This window comes from Petaurus breviceps, unplaced genomic scaffold (genome assembly GCF_028583685.1).
Source record: "Petaurus breviceps papuanus isolate PSGF00001 unplaced genomic scaffold, PetGlider_PUasm1.0 38, whole genome shotgun sequence".
NCBI classification, from domain to species: domain Eukaryota; kingdom Metazoa; phylum Chordata; class Mammalia; order Diprotodontia; family Petauridae; genus Petaurus; species Petaurus breviceps.
In genome coordinates, this window is record NW_027186304.1 from 72,419,281 (window position 1) to 72,431,881 (window position 12,601).

The 12,601-nt window shown below is 37.8% G+C and overlaps 1 protein-coding gene and 1 pseudogene across 2 annotated transcripts in view; one reads left to right on the forward strand and one right to left on the reverse strand.

Annotated features, from left to right (window-relative positions):
• NKAIN3 (sodium/potassium transporting ATPase interacting 3) overlaps positions 1–12,601 on the forward strand; it is an 862,428-nt gene that overhangs the window by 416,040 nt on the left and 433,787 nt on the right. The window lies entirely within an intron of this gene.
• Positions 12,323–12,553, reverse strand: LOC138170138 (ubiquitin-like protein 5 pseudogene; annotated as a pseudogene).

Consider the following 12,601-nt stretch of genomic DNA (forward strand, 5'->3'; position numbering starts at 1 on the left):
AGAGAGAGGGAGGGAGGGAGGAAGAGGGAGAGGGAGAGGGAGAGAGAGACAGAGACAGAGAGACAGAAAGGCAGAGAGAGAGACAGAGAGGCAGAGACAGACAGAGAGACAGAGACACAGAGAGAGACAGAAACAGAGAGAAAAGGAGGACGAGGATGAGGAGGATGAGGAGGACAGGGAGGACGAAGATGGGGAGGGGAAAGAAGTGGAGGGCATGGGAGGGGAGGAGAGGGACTAGAGGAGAGGAGAGCATGGGTTAATCTGTATATATAAAAAGTGAGAAGAAAGGCATGATTGATGTGGAGAAATCCAGTGGTCTTCAAAGAGCTTTGAGTTGAAGATTTCAACTGGATTTGTAGCATCATGGAAAGGTAGACTGTCTCAACCTGCTGGTGCTTCAAATCCTGAGACTATATGGAGCTTTTGGTTCTGATGCTCTCCCATGTGACAACATTAGCATTTGGAGAACAATGAAGAGAATGCCTTAAAATGCTTTGTGGATATCTGATCATCACAGTTCTTTGTCCCCAGTAGATTCTGACAGGAAAAGAAAATATTTGGGAAAAAGTCAACAGACCCAACAGAGTAAGGAATGTGTGTGTGTGAGTGAGTGTGTGTGTGCGTGCATGTCTGCATGTAGACATATCATCACCCTCCTCAGAGCTAACTAGTTTGTCAGTACTCACATGGAACTGTGATAAGTGTTCAATCCAATGATTCAGAGACATCTTTGCCTGCCCATCCTATATCATTTTCATCTGCTGTCAAAAGTTTTCCATGGAGGGAGTCTACCTAACACAGTGGAGGCCCTCTCTTCACTTTCTCTCCACATTGCAAGCGTCCCAAAGAGTACCCTGGTTGTCTGACTATTTTCCCTCAATCTTGTCATGTCATCAGCTCATCTTTTCTTTCCAGCATACAATTCCTTGATGATATTCTTTATACCTGTTCTTCTTCAGAGTTCCTTATTGGCTATGTAGCCTGCTTATACTTATCATAACCTATCCTTTTCCCTCTGTGTGATAATTCATTTTTGGCTCCTTGGCAGAGGTAATATTCCATGTCCATCTGCCATACCAGAAAAAAAAATGATGGTTTTCCATAGCCCTTCCTCATGCCACCCATTCTTTGCAAAGTCAAAGGTCTATGTATATAAAATACTATATGCACTGTCTCACACATTTGATATATTGGCTGTTTTTTCTGAATTGCATTTTTTCTTTTTCAATTCTGACCTTGCTGAGTAGGAGAGAGGGGAGAATATTAAGAAATAAGTTGATGTAAGCCCCAAAATGATAAATGAATTAAAATAACATTTAAAATTAAGCTAAAGAGAAATATAGATACGCTTTTATTCTTTTTATTTTTTTTTTTGCTTTTTGGAGGCAGTTGGGGTTGTGACTTGCCCAAGGTCACACAGCTAGTTTTTATGTTAAGTGTCTGAGGCTGGATTTGAACTCAGGTCCTCCTGACTCAAGGGCCTCTACTCACTGCACCACCTAGCCGCCCCCAATATGTTATTATTCTAAAAATGAATAGCAATATTTATCAAGAAATTAAAATTAAGTTAGGTAGTAGGATACCTTACTCTATTTTCTTCTTCTTTGTGGTAGAAAAAGCATGGCAATGAAATCAGTAGTCTTGAGTATGGGACTTTATTCAACCTTATAGGTGCTAAATAATTAGTTGTTGCCTGGTTGATTGCTTCATTCACATTGCAGTATGACACTTTTTTTCCTAGTCAGACGCATTAGAAACATTGTAGTATATTAGGTAAGAGTAGGAGACATGCTGGCAGGTATTTGATTCATTCTGTTGATTCAGCTGATCAAGTTTTACCTAGAGGTACACAATAGAACTCTTGGTTTATGCCCATAATTTTATTTCTGACTTTCTTCTATTGCTTTATGCAAGTAACATCCTTTCCCTGAATGTCCTATTAATATTATATAGCCCTAGGTACTTCCTCCCCTGCAATGCAAGGTGAGAATCAATATATTATATATTGTTGATATATTATGGAGAACTCCCAGGTGAAGAAATTTCCTCCACCAATACAAGTTGGAACCTTCTCTGCAACTTACAATCCTAGAGGGTTTTCTGGAGCCGTAATTCTTAAAGTGTGATTTGGAGGCCCCCTAAGAGTCCCTAAAACCTGTTAAGGGGGACTGAAAGTTTTATTTTCATAATAGTACTGCTATTTTAATTTCTATTGCAATAAGTATTAACAGATATAAACCATATTAAAAAAAAGATCTGGGGGGATGGGGAATTTTGTCAATATTTTTTAAAGTGTAAAGGAGTCCTGAGACCAAAATATTTGAGAACCATTGGCCTAAAGCACTCAGAGGACCAATATGGTTCAGAGACAGGGCTGGAACCCTGGTTTGGGGGGCTTCAAGACCTGCCGTGTGTTTCTTCATACTGTGTGAATTTAATTATTAATTATAAAAATAACTTGCTAAAGATAAAGCATGGCAGAGTGGCACAGAGGTGACCTCAGAGTTTGGGAAACCTATGTTCAAATCCTACCTTTGACATATACTGACTGTACAACCCTGAATAAGTCAATTAACTTCTTTGTGATCCAGGTAACTTTATGATTATAAATTGCCAATTTGGTGGATTGAATTTCCTTACCAGGATTTCCCCACATCAATGAAATCACAATTTCAGATCAAAATTAAAATAAAAATCTAACTTGCTACATAAAAGAGAAATCACAATATAAGTGATAGGCTACAATTTAGATTAACTGATACAATATTTAAATTTAATTCACTGTTTGCATATTTCCTGAATAAATTTGAATGTTTTTAAAGTAAACCCTATTTAACTAAATAGTTAAAGCCTATTTATAAAATCTAAGTTACTATATAAAAGACAATTCATGATGTGATAGGTTAAAATTTAGACTGAACAATATAATATTTATATTTAAATTTTATTCACTATTTGGATATTTCTTGAATAAATCTATATTTTTAAGTAAAGCCTATTTAGTTTGATTCACTAAAAATTTGAGCTGATATTAAGGCATCTGAATCCATAATGACACATGCCTAAAAAGCCAGTTATTAATCTGCCTTCTTTAGAGACAGGATCTGTTATTTCTAGTGTTTATCCCCCTCCACTTGAAAAATATCTAGCAATCACCCGCTAGTTAATATTCACAGGATTCTGTGCAGAAAGAGCATTGTTATTTGGCTTTTTTGGGGGGGGAGGAAAGATGAGCAAACGGATGTGAGTGAGCTAAACTGGGTTTGCTCTCTCTGTAGCAAGAACTGTACAGGTTGCTCAACATCCTATCACAGATTCTGGAGTTGAGCTGCCTAAAATTGGTTTCTTTCCTTGGCTATACTCCATCATACTCAAGGTGGCAAGGAAAACTTGGACAAAACCCAAGTATCTTGTTGCCTGCCAAGTTTCATCATTTCTCTCTACTATGTATCACCTCAGATGACAGGACAGGCTTTTCTAGTAATGAAGTCCAGGAGCAGAGTCTGTCCACCCCCTTTGGATTAATATGCCAAACCTGGGCCTGTCTGGGGAATCACACTGGCAGTGGTGATGGGAATGGGCTTTGTCAGTTACAACAAATGAGCTCTTCAGTGCTGACCTTGTCATCTGTCCTCCTATATTTAGCCTCCTGTGCTATCTCTTGAGTAGGCTTAAGATTGGTTGGAAACTCTATTGAGCCAATATTTACCAATGAAGTCTGTATAATCATCCACATTGTAGCACTATATCAGCATAATCAAGGATGCATTTGTCCCTTGTCCCAATTCAGCAACAGTCTAATGGGTCTGGATAAAGCAAATAAAGAAAGGCATGTTTGGTTTAGTGTAGAGAATCATTCATTTGATTGATTACTAGTATCCAGATTTCCCATGATAATTCTCATTGATGCTTGCTGACACTTCTGAGTTGAAACTTTATATATTCATGATCCAATCCAAATAGGACAAATATATTTATGTTGCAAACCCAAGGGGGAAAATAGCATTATAATGAATACCTACCTTATTGTTAGTGAAGCATAATAAATATATTGCTATAATTATTCATGTTTTCATAAGCGAAGAAGCTAATCTCTTTCCGAATTAGTGTCCCTGGCAGATGGCTCAGCACTTTGCATTTATTTTTATGATGATGCCTGGCCTCATACTGTGTTTGTCAGCAACTTGATATTATTGGAATTAATAATGGATTGCAATAATATTTTTTGGGGAGGAACCTGGTCTCTGAATTTTTACCTTTGTAAAAGCAAGGCACTGAATTCCTACATGAAGCTTCTTTATAGGCCAGTACTCTGCAACCTTTGTTCTGTTCTCTCCTAATATTCTAAACTGTGGGATGAAGATCCAAGGTCCCACAATTTAACTCAAAGCTGCAGGGAGACTCTTTCACAGATCCAGAACTGTCCTCCACCTTCCCCCCTTCAGAGGAACCTTCATAAGTGAAAAGGCAGAGGAAGCAACAATGAGGGATTTCAGCGGTGATAGGCAAGATTGCCTACCTTGCAATATGCCCCCACTGTCGTAGTACCTGAAATTCAAGAAAATTTATCCTTTTGGGTGTTAAAAACCATGAGCCTTCTAGAGTCTCCTACTTAAGTGCAAACTCCTTTGAGTAGGAGGAGGAAATCATTTAATTTGAGATCATATTTGGGAAATTGTGCAGCACTTTTGATGATGCCAAATGATCACTGACACAAATGAGTGTTTGCCTAATCGATGCTATAAAACTATGGAACACCACCATCTTAGAAGTCTTACAACTATATATGTAGCACCCTTCCAGGCTACCCTACTCCAGCTCAAGCTTGGAGTTTAGGTTCCTGGGGAGAGGACTATTCAGGTTGCATGCAGACTCTGTGAGTCTGCAATTCTAAAACTGCAGTTCGTTTGATGCCAATAGTGCATTAAACTTGACTCCAGCAAGCTAGAAGACACAATTGGCTTAAACAGTGGCATCCATTGAGTTGTTATGGTACCATAAAGCCAAAACCTCTTCCCCATACATCTGAGGCACAGCCTACCACAACTACCCACAGCCTTAGTGGAAAAAGCAAACACACAATACTCATAAGGGAGTTGGTAGACAGGTAGGGGATACATAGGGCCAAGGCATATATGAGAAGAGGCAGCTCATGTCCCTGATGCTGCAGAACTTCAGGGATGCTGATGTTGCACTGCTCACACTGACCTAAGTCTTTAATTCTTAAGCTTCGAGTATTATATTGCTGAGGAAAGTCAGTCTCCAAGGATCCTCAATCAGGGGTAATATACATATATATATGTATATATATATATATATATATATATATATATTATATCTTGCAATTCGGCAGCCATAATGAAGTAAGTGTCCCTCTTTTGGATACTTCTTTCATTTTCAGATCATTGAACTTCAGATAGTAGACTCAATTTTACCTCAGACCATGGTGATCATGGCATATATGTGTGAATAAATCTCAGTGGGGTACTTTGGTTGTGCTTAGAATATTAATAAGAATGAGATTTGTATCTGGAATTAAGGTCTGTTTGCATAGAATTCTAAGTAAATAAAAATGCTCCTCTAAGGGATTATGGAGAAGTCATATGCTATTATAGTCACTCCACAATATGATCCAGGCATACAGGTGATAGGTCCAAAAGAAAGCAGGTCATAAGGAATTAACAAGTCATAAAAATAGCAAACCATTATCCACGGGTAGAGTGCCCAGGATCTTGAAATCCCCTGATATTTGTTGAATCAAAGAAAAATAGTATGAGATAGCAGACAAGTAATTAGAGTTATGAATTGAGGGTCCAGGCTAAATTTGTCACTTTTTATCTATGTGACCTTGAGCAGAGCAAATAATTGGTCTAAGTCTCAGTTTTCTCATCTACAAAATGGAGACAATATTCCCCCACCTTTTCCAAAAGGCTGGTCATGGGAGCCAAATGAGCATTTTTTAAAATCTGAAGCACAATACAAATCAATAATAACTTATTCAATCAGATAGACAAGGGGCAGAGGAGAGAAGGTATTTTTGCAAGCTGTCAATCTCAGTAAAACACTGCAAATCCAGTCTCTTAAATTCAACCTGTTGTCCGTACAGATTATCATTGTTATGAGATGTGAGATACCAGAGACAGTAGGCTATTTTCAATCTGGCACAGATAAAAATATGCACAGAAAATCTGGTTCTCTATTTAAGAATCACCATAATGAAGGAATAGTTGAGTTAATGCATCAGAAATGTAAGTGAATCTTATGGGAATGGAGCTTTGTCCTATCAGTGATGCTAGTATTGCATAGTTCTTTTATATGTAAGCCTTTCCTTTTTGCCAATGTGTTGATTTATGGCTGAATTATGAGATCAAGTCCCCGTTTCCATTTCTCATTTTCAGATGGTGTAACTTTGGTCATAATTAAATATGGTTTTTATACACTAATAACCAAGAAAGAAACAATCCCATGGGTGGAATATAAAATTTAACAGCCTTTCCTTATAATTGACAGCTAACTCCAATTCTCCGCATGACCTTTCAGGTCCAGTTCTCTGCCATTTCCTGTCAGGGAAACACTTTTCTTTCTTTGTGGAGCAAGTTTAATAGCATTCCAATTATTTTTCACTCCTCTTAGAGTTTCAGATTTTCCTGAAAGCACCAAAAGAAGTTCCCAAAGGAAGAGTTTGTAAACAGTTCCTTGTGAAACCCGGCTGGCCAAATCTAACTATACCCACTGGATACTTATATTGAAATTCAGTTAAATTTCCAAGCATCCTTTGTTTATGGGGAGCATTATTTATAAAACTGGAAATTAGACTCTCTTTATAGAATCATTACCACCATTTAATTCAATCCAGAGCAATTCCTCTGGTCATATTAGAAATTGGTAGAGCCAACACAGTACTGTGTTGAATTTTCAAACTGAATCTTCCTCAAGCATTAGCAACATGTCAAGGGGAATTCTACTGTTTTATTTCTAACTTTGAAAGTTTCTTTGTGCATGTGTAAACCTTTGTCTGTAACTAATAATGTCTTAGAATACAATGGCAATGACACCAAGTATACCCCATTATTATAATTATAATACATAACAATATATAATAATTCAATTCAATTTAATAGCAATATATAATATTAGTATGTAGAATATTATTCTCAGTAGGAACTGTTTGGGGGAATGGTTGTAGAATGTTAATAGGTTCCTCCCCTCCCTGCCCACAGAGTAAGATTCACTTAGAAAGAAGACAGGTGTCTGGAGCTTCTCTGTGAAATAGATCTGGTTGCCAATAGAATAAAGTCACTAGAATAAATTTCTTGGAATGAGAATTTTCAGTTGGTTCTTCTTTCTTTGATGAAAATGTACCCAGAAGAACAGGTGAGCACCACATATTACCCAACAAATGTCCATTCTTTATATAACTGAACTCTGGGAACATTCTTAGTTTTCATATTAACTGGCTCTGACCATAACAAAAACACTGAAACTTCTGTTACTTCTTACCTTAATAGCCATCTTTTTGTTGTTGTTTTTTAATGAGGTAAATGCAAAATTTCAAAATGTACAGGGCATTATAGTTCATTGTTCCATATGTCCAACAAAGAGGAAATGCTTTCTGATCTCTGAAAAGACGCATTTAAAAATATTCTTGATGATTTTCGCTCTGAAGGTGTGATTTGTGTCATAATACATTGTTGTATAGTGGATACATCAGTGGAATGAGGATCAAGGAACTTGGGTTGAAGTTCTGTCTGAGTTAAGTTTTCTTACCTGTAAAATGGGATTAATAACATTGACCTTCCCTATCCTTCCAATGTTTGTAGTATGGAAAATACTTTGTAAATGGCAAAGCTCTTCACAAAAGTGTTTTATTATTACATAAGTATTTACATGCCTCATATTAATTTCTTGTGCTTAATCAAAGATTCTCAAAAGAGCTATTAAAATTGGTACCTGCCAACAGATCGAGACTAAAAAGAATCAATAGATCAACAAAGACATTAATGAAAACTTTAATGTGAGTCATGACTTATGCTGAACTTTCATATAATGCTATACTATGTTTAAAATAGGAACTGTAATTTCGTTTATATAGGAAATTCCCAGATGAGGACACGCCTTCTATAAATTCAGGCCAGTATCTTCTCTGCACCTTTGAAGAGGCTGAATGACTTGTCCAGAGTCATATAGAAATATATGTCAGAGATAGGACCTGAATCCAACTCCTCATGGTTCTAAGGTTTTAACCCTCCTATACCACATTGCCTCTTCCCCATGTGCCCTAATGCTGGCCCTCATAGATAGATAAATACACATACACACATATAAACACCTTGTGTCACTCTGGCATAGAAATCTTGAATATTTACAGAATATGTTGTCTTCTAAACTATGTTTTATCTCCATGATGGTGGCCAATAAATACCTGAAGAGTAAGAGAAGAAGGTTTTCAATGATAAATTGCAGGGAATGGGGATGGGGAAGCTTCCTAAGCACCTTGGACAAAAGTTTCTACTACTGGGAGATATTGGAGGTCTTGAATTGGCTGAAGGAGTGGGTCATATCCTTGGCTGGCACATCTAAATAGCATTCCTATAAAATCTCTCATTCCTGAGGTGGAGACATTTTAGCATAGAAATTACTCTCCCGGGGCGGCCAGGTGGCTCAGCGAGTAAGAGCACCAGCTCCAGTGTCAGGATGACCTGGATCAAATCCGGGCTCAGATACTCAGCACCACAGCCAGAAATAATAACTGCCCGTGTAACCTTGAGCAAGTTACTTAACCCCGATTGCTTTATAAAAAAAAAAAAGGAAAAAGAAAAAAAAAAAGAAATGACTCTCCCCCAAACCCCTCCAAATACCTTTAAATAATGCCTTCAAACAAATTCTAGAGTGGAAGAACCAATGAAAGAATGGAGAGAAACCATTTTCCAGTCCAAGACAACTTAGAAGGTCGGCAGGAAAGGTCTGTTGCACTGGGGTCAGTGTGCAGTGCAGTTAAGGCAGGCCAGGCGCCAGTAAACCAGCAGTAGGCCTTGGGGCAACCAAATCAGTTGTGGCAATGGCAGTATCTGGACTCTCAGGTCACAGATGGCAAGGGTATCAGACAACTGGTCAGAAGGAGATTATAAGGTCCCTTTGCTGTTACCAAGGGCAGGACTCTCTTATATTGCACATACTTGGATCAGGGTGGTGGTCCTGGGCCTTAGTCTCAGGGCAAGGTGGAACATGAGCATTCCAGAGCTTGTGGCCACAGGGGAGCTGGGACCCTGGTCACATTTCCAGGATGAAAGATACTGCTTATGGTTGCTCACAGACCAGAGCAAAGAGGAGGAAAGTTAGTAAACATACATCTCCCTAGATCACACCACCTTGAAACAATGAAAAATTACAGACCCCAAGAACCAGCTCTGAAAACAGCTGCAACAAAAACCTAAAGTTTTTAACTATAAAAATAGTGCTCCCTCCACTCCAGAAGCAGAAAACCACTTTAGTATAGTGTTAAAAATTAAGAAATAGACTGGAAAAGTTAACAGGAAAAAAAAAAAACAACAGGAAAAGTCCTGACTATAAAAAGTTACAATGGTGACAGGGGACATCAAAACAAAAACCCAGAAGACAACAAAGTCAAAATTCCTATATCCAAAGCCTCAAATTAAAATATATATTGGCCCCAGACCATGAAAGAGCTCAAAAAGGATTTTAAAAATCAAGTAGAGAAAAAATTGAGAAGAGAAATGAGATTGATGCAAGAAAATCATGAAAAAAGAGTTAACAAAATACCTTATTCCTGCCTAATTATGATTCTTTTCTACCCTTATTTCTCTCCTTCTCATGTCCCACCAAAACCTTTACTCTATCTTTCCAAATACAAACTCCTCTCTTTTACCATCAAAGTAGGTTATCTGGCTTTCTATTTCACTTAGAATGATGAGGCTCTCTGACATGGAATCTTTTAGTTCCCTTCTTCAGTTCCATAGTCTAGTTCTGTATTATCACTCCCCTTTTCCTACTTCTTTTTGATCACAAAAAAGGTACCCTACTTGTCCCTAAAGCCCTCTCACTGTGCCCTTAGTAGCATTTACTTTGCTACAGTGATCATCTCATTTCTTTCTTTTATCTTCAAATGCTCCCTTTTCACTAAATCCTTCTTACTGATCTTCAAACAGGTTAAAAGTTCCTCAGTACACAAGAAATCCTTCCCTTCACCTCTCAAGCCAAGGAAGTCAAACTTAAACAAAAATGGGGACCACTGATCCATTTATAAAGATCCTTGCAGGCTACATATTAACACTTTTACAGCGCAATATTATGTTTTATTGTGTTTTTATTTATTTTGTTAAGTATTTCCCAATTACACTTTAATCTAACTCAAGCTGCATTTAGGAGAGTGTTGTGGTTGCATGCCATGTAACTGACACCTTTGCTTTTGCCCATATAAATGCTGTCCATCCAAAGGGACATTTCATCACAGGAACCCAAAAGTAAGGGTCTCTGTGCAGCATTGGGGTCTGGGAAAAATTACATTCTTTAAATGGAATGGGAGAGGTCTCTTTTGAACTAGGCTAAGAGATGGCAGTTTTATCAGAAAAAGGTTATATTGTAGATTAGCATTAAATATCAAATGACACAATATAATAATAATTTTTCTCAAGTATAAATAACTTGTTTAAGAAATTTAGGATAAGGGGTGGCTTGGTGGTGCAGTGAATAGAGCACTGGCCCTGGAGTCAGGAGGACCTGAGTTCAAATCCAACCTCAGACACTTAACACAAAAACTAGCCATGTGACCTTCGGCAAGTCACTTAACCCCATTTGCCCTACAAAAAGCAAAAAAATAAAAAAGAAATTCAGTATAAAGTTTAGGAAAAGGTAATAGGGAAGAGCTGAGAACTTTTAACCTACCTTGTCATTAAAATGTCCAGCAATGAGGATTGCCTTGCCTTTCCCAGGGGAGGTCCCAATGATGTACGGTCAGGAAGATAGACCTGGATTTAAAGGGTTCTGTGATGCTCACTTGGCATCTTTGGTCATTGAAAGAGATCAATGACTCAATGTATTGGTTATTACTAGATTAACTAATAAATTAATATGCAGAATTCTGTCTCTTGGAATTTCATTTGGCACATACCTGATGTTTCCACTTTTTCACTAGCTACTATCTCCTCCACTCTGTCACTCTTCTGCTAATGCTCTAAGGTCATCAATTATCTCTTTTTTTTGGAGGGTGGAAGGCAGGGCAATTGGGGTTAACTGACTTGCCCAAGGTCACACAGCTAGTAAGTGTTAAGTGTCTGAGGCTGGATTTGAACTCAGGTCCTCCTGACTCCAGGGCTGGTGCTCTATTCACTGCACCATCTAGCTGCCCCAATCAATTATCTCTTAATATCCAACTCCAACCACCTTCATTTTTTTTCCAGTCCTAATACTGCAGGTTCTTAACCTTTTCTGTATCATGTACCCTAGAATTAAGAAAACCTGAGTTCAAATATGACTTTAGACACTTCCTGGCTATGTGACCCTGGACAAGTCACTTAATATCTATATGCCTTGATTTCCTCAACAACTGTTAAATAAGAATAAGAATAGCACAGAGTTTTTTTGAGGATAAAATGAGATATCTTTTTTTCAAGGGCTTCAAATTATGCCTGGCACATAGTACTGGTATAGAAATGCTGATTCTCTTCCAACTTCATGGAAGTCTTTGCCAGTCTGATGAAGCCAATGGGCCCCTTCTCAGATTAAAATTTTGAAATGCATAAACTAGTACACAGGATTTCAAAGGGAGCCAATTATATTGAAATACTATTGACCTAAAAAAAAGCCGATCTATAGACACCTGGTTAAGAAACCTTGTTTTGGACTTTTTTGTAGCTTACAATTACATTCTCAACCCAGTAGGACACTCTTTCTTTGAAGATACAAAACTCTCTTGATTGTTTTGATACCACTCTTTTTTATCTTTTTTTTGATCCTTCATCATCTTCCCAACCCCACATAGGGATTCCCTACATTCCATCCTAAGCCCTTTTATTTTTTCTCTTTGCATTCTTTTTTTAAGAAAAAAATTTAATCCATGAAATAAAACAAGCATTTCTATAACATAGGACAGTAAAAAGATGATTGTACATGGAAATTCAAATCTGCTATCAAATATACAACAAAATTATCATGTAATCCTGACTTTGTACTCTTTCTTAGCCATCTCATTTACTCCCATGGCTTTAATTTCCATATCTTTTGTTTTTTTAGCTTTGAAATTATTTTATTAGACTTTTAAAAAGGTAACAGAGGTGCAGATTTGTGGGATGGAGTGTTGCTACCCCTATTGGTAATAAAGCTCCAGGTTCATTCCATTGTGGATTTCATAGTCCCCCAGAGTCACATATTCCTTGAAGATTGTATACCATTTCTTTAGAGCAATCTTGTTCCAATGGGTGCCTGTGTAAGCTGCAATCAGTTTCTTCAGGTCTTCAGGTCTCCTATTGAGTTTTCAGTGTTGGCCCTTCAAATGGACCTTCTTGCCCATCTGGTTGTTACACACAACCTCAATCATGTCTCCAGGATGCCCCTAACCCCAAGCAGAAGCTCCTGCCTAATAATT